The 7,407-nt window shown below is 34.4% G+C and overlaps 1 long non-coding RNA gene across 2 annotated transcripts in view; it reads left to right on the top strand.

Moving 5' to 3' along the window:
• Positions 1–744: 744 nt before the first annotated feature.
• LOC141497519 (uncharacterized) overlaps positions 745–7,407 on the top strand; it is a 45,019-nt gene continuing 38,356 nt past the window's right edge. Inside the window, exon 1 of one of the 2 annotated variants that reach the window (XR_012471344.1) lies at positions 745–823. This is a non-coding gene — a long non-coding RNA (uncharacterized LOC141497519). Of the gene's footprint in view, positions 824–1,185; positions 1,324–7,407 lie in introns of those variants that run through there. The other variant, XR_012471345.1, reaches the window with a different exon arrangement.

Here is a 7,407-nt window from a genome sequence, read left to right as displayed (position 1 = left end):
TGAATACACCTTGTCTAACAATTTCTTAATAAAGTAATAAAGTAACACACATACACACACACACACATATATATGCATATATATATGTGTGTATGTATATGGTCAGTCAACTGTCTGTTTTGTCCAGATAATGTTAAATGACCAACTTGGCTGGTTGTTTCCCTTTTCCTCCTCCCTACTGTACCACTGAAGGGAACAGTTAATTTTTAAATGACCTAACAAATACCTCACTGAAGCAAAATGGTTGCTCTGGAAAAGTTCAATTTAAATTGTATATCCATCCTACACATGAAATGAAAATTTGGAAAAATGGCCTAGAACCCCAACCTAAAACCATATAAACAATAATGTTCCTATTTTCATAGATATATTTCTATGACAAATCAGTGGACTCACATTTTCCTTCTGAAAAATGTTTGTAAGATGGCTGGTTCATCATTGTTGACATATCACTTTACTTCAGTGACAAAGATGTGGCAAATTCTGACTAAACCAAAATATTAACTCATGTCTTTATGTTGGGCATATCCTAGGAGACCTCCTCAGATGACACATTTGCTTCCACCGTCGATATGATATTGGCATATCTCCTGGTCTCTATAAATGGAGTCTTTGTCATCCTAGGGTCATTACCCACCAACAGTACAAGCCAAGGTTAATTGGGCTACCCTGACATTTAATATTTACCATTGTGGGAAATGCTGACTCCATCTGACCTGTGGTCTTTGCTGAAAACTGCCTGGGAGAAACCCCAACATAACAAGTCTGTCTGGTGCTGAGTATAATGGTAGCAGTGTGTTTAGTATCTAGAGCAAAGAGAAAGGTACCTTTTTTTCTCCTTCTGTTTTTTAAGAGATTGTAATGTTTGTGTTCTCTGGCATTGTATCCCCAGGGACTGAGGGTTACTTGGTTATCAACAAACTAGGTCTTATAGAAGCAAAAGCAGTTCAGTTTTCCTCTATTTGACTGATGAAAGCAACTTATCTCTGACATGGGCAGGCAGCCTCCCAGGGGTAAAAGGATATCTCCATCTGTGTTATAGATTATATTGACTTAGAGACTATGACTTTGCTTTCCTGATGTCATGAACTCATTATGATGCCTAATATCAGAGGCAACTTGGTAAAGCTCATCAGATGGTGGACTAAGTATAGGTAAAACATAGATTTGATACTGATACCTTTTCACTGTATGATCATGGATGCATCGAGCCAGTTTCATCTTTTTTTTATCATCAAATGGGGATAAACACAACAGCAATAGTAATGATAATGATAATAATTTGCATTGCTTATCATAGAACTGGTATGGGGCTTTAATGAGGTAAGTGAATAATTAAGCTAAAGTAATTTTTCTCAGAAGTCCTGAGCCAGCTCTATTACTGTCTGCCTATCTGTCCTTGGACAAGTTACTTCTCTCTGGTCCTCAGTTTTTTCTTGTGAAAAACAAAACGAAATATGAGAATTGTCTAGAGGACCTTTGAGGTTCCCTTCAGAACTAAAAGAATACATGAACTACAATGTACACCAAGTGGTTTGCACACATTCAAGTATTTACGTGGCAACTATTATTGCTATGTCACAATATATGGCAGTGATAATAGTTTTTACTTTTTTCAACCAGATGTTTAGGTACCATCTGGACAGAGCCTATAGTTTCCATCAGTGCATTCAGTTAGAATTTTTGCGTGATAGAGATGGAGGTAGGGGATAGGGGTGGGGAGACTGTTTCTATTTTCTCAATTGAGTGACCAGGACAGAGAGTACTTTTAGAAGAGGGAGGAGGTATGGAATGCAGATTATCAGGGACCAATGCCAGATGAATTTCTAGCTGTCCTCAAAATATTTTGTGGTCCCCCTGTAGCTTAATCCAACAAAATTGCTTTCCCTGACTGTTTATGGAAATGGCTGGCATCTGCCCCCTCCTCAATTTGGCAACAACTTCAATAAGTTTCCCTGTGCTAACTTTATCAACAACTTGATGCTGATTCATGCAAAGATTATAAATAGGCTAGAAGGACAACAGCTTTTTCTTAGACTTCCCAATGCAGGTATGAAGGCATTTATAAATAGATTGCCTCTAAGCATATCCCTAAGATCAAGCTGGTCTCCTAAAAGACCAACATCATGAGATATCTTTGTAATGTCCCATGTTGATCCAAGGCTTTGAATATACAATCCAGTGCTGAAAACACAGAAACATTTCATCACCTTGAGTAGCTGTTTCTTCCCCCCCCCCCATTCTGGGATGCTTCAGGATTGAGAATCTTTTTATAAGTCATATTTGGACACTATGTGAACCCTCAGGCCACAGAATATTGGCAAATGACTGATTCTACTCTTTTCCCTATTGGCAGAGATACCATTCACAGCAGCACCTCACTCCTTTTCTTTTGTTTGAATTGGCTAGTGTTGCTTTTTGCTTAAGGGATTTACCAGAATGCAACCATACCTGGGATTGATCTAAAATCAGGATAAAGAACTAGAAACAGGAAGCCTAGAAACTGACCACTCTTTGGGAAAACATTGTCTTCATCATTCAGAGTTAGGAAAATGAGTTGCACATCTATTATAAAAAGTATAATTAATATTTATAAATGGAAACATTACTTTACCAACAGAAACTCATTTTCACAGTTATCCTCTACTGGCAAAATTCCATGCTCTCATCAATCTATTTAACATTGACACTGCCATGGAGATTAGAAGAGCCTTCACTATAAATGATAAAATGTAAATTATTGCACATCAAGAACTGAGATCAGTCAATCTTTTTCTAAGGGATGTTTTCCCTTTGTTCAAAGACTTTAAATATAGATGTGACCTTAGAGATTATCTAGTCCAGCTCCTTCATTTTATAGAAAAAGAAATTGAGAACCAGTGAAGTTAAATGGCCAAGTCAGGCCTCACTTGTCCCTGACATTCCAGGTCCTCTTACTCCAAATTCATTTGTTTTGACTGTTCCATATTACATTTTAACCATGGTAAATTTACTGCATTGGAGTACCTATTTTGAAGATAAGGATTTGAAAAGTCTAAGATATCCTATAATTATGCTATAGTCTTAATCATTAGGCAAACATTGGTTAAATATTCTCATATGCTCAGTACTGTGCTAAATGTTGGAGATAAAAATTAAAAATCGAAAGTCTTTGCCTTCAATTTACTGCATTAATGCAGTTTTTAAATGTAAATTATCTTAAAATTTCATGAAAAGAATTTGGATTTTCATAGATCTTTATTTTTTTTACATTAGTTAATGCACAACATAAAGAAAAATCTTCCTTAGAATTTGAGCTACATACCAGTGGACTACCAATCAAAAAGAAGCAAAAAAAAAATTGAATCAATTGTTCAATCACAAGATATTCAATTTCAGCCATGACTAAATTCATTAACCACTCTTCCTCCCTAGTAAAAACAGAAGAGTAAGACAAACAGACTAAACTGTGTTCATTAATTTTCCCCTCTGGCTTAGGAACTGAAACTGAGAGATATAGTGATGCTAATCCAAATGCCATCAGGATAGGTCTATGGAGATGAAATTGATTGCTATGCAAATGAAATATTTACACTAGAAGAGGTTAGCCATAGCCTGGTGGGAACCAGATGTACTTAAAGTCATGAACAATATCTCTAGTTCTTATATTACTCAGGCTTTCATCATATCTTCTAACCTCTCTGAACCTCAATTTCTACTTCTATTAAGTGAGAAGAGCAGTATTTGGAATGCCTACCTTACAGGGCTATTGTGAAAAAAAAATGTTTTATAAAATTTAGGTCCATAAATGAATATGATTTTTTAAATTAGAGGTTCAATTAAACTTCAAATTAGCTTTGCCTTAATCATCATATTCTCTTCCTTATCTTTCTTCCTCCTTTCCGTCTTTCTTTCTCCTTCTTTGTAGATATTTGATATTTTATATTTAATTATCAGTGTACATGTTGTATTCCTCATCTCCCACCCTAAACCAATTAAGGATTCTTGATGACAGGAACTATTTTATTCCATTTATTAAATATTTATTAAATTGAATTTTCCATGTAGATGAAATCCTCAAATACTGAAACAGTGTATACCCTAGAGTAGTTAAAAAATTGTTATTTCCTATTAAAAATAAATTTCTACTATGTTTGATAATAGCACTTTGGTGGCCACTTGGGAACACCAAATGTCCCCTTTAACTAAGTTATCAATCACATCTTTTGAATACAGAAGCTTTTCAGACAGAAAAATCAAAGAAAAATATAGATTTTTATCTTTTGTCTATGTGATATTATCCAACTGTAGGAAAATTTTAAACTGCAAGTTTATGATCCCTAAACCAAAATGAAATGATTTTTTTAAAAATCAGGATCTTTTTGGCAGGTGTTTTGGTGAATCATTTTTTTTTTGTCACGGTCAATCTAGGATTTTTATGGATATGTATGTGAGATAAATCTTAAATCATATTTATTTATGTGTTGTAACTGGTTAGTTTTCTTGGCCATCCTGGGTTCTAGCCTAATACAGATCAGTTAGTTTTTTTGTTCTTGATCAGAGGCATGTATCCTTAACCCTGTTTAGTCATCTAGAAAATAAGTGGAATTGGTTACAAGAAAGCCTGGGTGAGAGAAGGAGTAGGAATCAGTGAAAATCCATTACCTCTACTCGGAAATCACTAAAAGCATTTACCAAAATGGTGATAGGTCAATAGCATTATCATTGCTTATAAAGAGCAGAATCATATTTGTTTCACGTCTCAAGCCTGAAGGCACTTTGAGGTTGAAAAAAAAAGTACATCAGAAGCTATATTTAAAACAAACAAAAAAACCCTTACCTAGATTGGATTTAAGTTCACTGAAATATTTGTTTTTCAAATTTAAACCCGGATATTGGCAGATATCTTTATCTGTACCACATACCTGATGGCTCCATTCCCACAGAAGGGAATATACGAAGTGAAACAAAAGTGCTTTGAGTGTTATGTGAAGTCCATGCAAATGGGACATTGGCAACGATTTCTCTAAGGGAGGATTTCTCAAGAAAGCTGCCCAGATTCCCCTTTGCTTCTTCCTTCCTTACTGGTTTAGCTAAATAAAATATTTATGATTTAGTAATAAAATTTCCCAAATACTAAGCCCTTTCATATGTCCACAAGGTGTGGGAAGCTTCAAAGTAACTGGGGAAACCTTGACTTGGCAGTCCCTTGTATGGGACTGAACCACTCTTTAGTCCCTCCTGATATTGTTCCCAGAGTTCAATAAACCAAGACAGTTGGTGGGTGGTTATTAGCGCTGTCAATAGTACATGCAGTCCTTTATTGAATTTCCCTACTGGTTTGGTGCTTGGACTGAATCTGCATGATACTATGTTAAAAAAAAAATCTGCTGATAGAATATTTGAGGGTATCATTAATTAAAATGTATTGATAACCTTGTCAATTTGGTCAATTGTGCAGGGATTAGTCATTAATTTTTTAAAAATTGATTAAGATATATGATGAATGAACTTTGTGAAGATTTGGTTTTTAGTTTCATCTCAAAGTTAACTAGTCAAATCCCCATATTATCAAGGTCCTAAGCAGCATTTCTAGAATTGCTAGACTATTGTCATTCTTTCTTTATTTCTTCTGCTCACTGTACAAATGACTGGTTATCTAATTGGGTAGTTTGATCCTAATCTTGACCCATAGACCTTGAGATTTCAAAATACTGAGAATCAACAATATATTGTAGCAACCAAAAAAAGTGAATATGTTCAGACTCCATTAATTAAGATACAGAGTCCAAAATAAGAATCTTTTGATACTGAACATTTCTGGACATGATATTTTAAAGAAGATATGCTAAACTATAGTGAATTCAGAAGAATTGGATCAATACTGTTAGGAGATACTTTTAATCAGTGCTTGGATGATCCACGGGTAGGAAAGTTTTATCTGGGACCCATATTTTAGGTAAGGGCTGGGACATATGACTTTTGAAATTCCTGAATTAAAATAGCTGTAGCAGAATGTATTTAGTTGAATCATGGAAATGGAAATTCCTTGATCTTCCTCTGAAACTTATGCAGTCTTCTTTACTACATGAAGTTATGAAGACAGACAAATTTGAAATATTTAATTGACCATTGTGGATAATTCATTAGCCAGAAGTGACAACTTTTTTTACAATGTAAGGAAATGAGTATCAAATGAATTTTTTCTTTGGAGGGGGTGATTTAGGATTCAGTGGCAGAATATTTTCAAATTATCTGCCATATTTCTAGTTCAAATGTGATCCTGGCTTGTTGGGTTTTTTTTGACTGAAATATTCCATTTGATACAAAAATGGTGTTTTATGGTCTGTGGAAGACTTGATGATCTCATATGTTTGTGCACCTTCTGTAATTTCCATGGGTATTTTGTTTATTCTAACTTTCCTAAGGATCAAGTTCAATTATGAATATCTACCAAATCAGGAAAACAAATGTACATAATGACTGCTTTACTCAAGAAAATTGTAAACTTTTAGCATAAGCTAAATTGTAAATAAGGAAGGTTTATTTTAATGAGATAGCATGTGGTGTGTCAAACTCAGGGAGGAGCTGGTAGGCCAGTTTTTTTTTTTTTCAGAAAAGCACAGTAAATGAAACAGATTTATACGAAACATTATTGCCCTACTCTGTAGGATTTTGTCAGGGTGGTGATTTTGTATTATATTCTTGAGGTAAGAGAGAGTCACACATCAGGGTGCTAACTTTAACCTTTAATGCTTTAACCTCAGTCCTATAATGATAACAGTAAAAATTGCTCAAAATATATTATGAAATTCTCATGATGTAAGTACTAGCTTTGTGTGTTTGCATAATAGTTCAGTTAAATGAAATGCAGTGGAATTTCAGACCCCCATTTATGCAATTCTTTTGAATAGATGTAAAAAGATTTTGTATTTTCCTTTTCTATTGACAATTATTATCTCTTAAGAAACTTTAAGTAAAGTAAATGCTATAATATTTGATTCATTTGACCTTGAGGTCAGCTGTATGTAGCAATAAACAAATGAATGTGAAGACAGAAAAGAGATTAAGCAGGATTAATCTAGAGGCTTTTAATCCAACAATCGTAAAAAACATTGAAAGGGACAGTAATTCATCTTCTCATCCAATGTCAGACTCCCCTTCCCAAAATGACCAAAGAAAATCCTTCATTTGATTTTGATCAAAATAATGATAGACAGCATAACTGAGCATAGAGGACAAAGGTAGGTCTCTTAGATTAGGTCTCTTAGATTCAGTCTTATCCTTGCTATAAATGACCTTACTTACATTGCCTTATCTTGAATAAGAAGACCTGAGTTCAAATAAGAAGACCTGACTCTCATATTTACTAGCTCTGTGACCACACAATTTAATCTCTGAATCTTTATTTCTTTATCTGTAAGTTGG

This window comes from Macrotis lagotis, chromosome X, assembly GCF_037893015.1.
Source record: "Macrotis lagotis isolate mMagLag1 chromosome X, bilby.v1.9.chrom.fasta, whole genome shotgun sequence".
Classification (NCBI taxonomy): domain Eukaryota; kingdom Metazoa; phylum Chordata; class Mammalia; order Peramelemorphia; family Peramelidae; genus Macrotis; species Macrotis lagotis.
The sequence above is the reverse complement of the archived record's forward strand: the minus strand, read 5'-3'. Positions and strand labels throughout refer to the sequence as shown.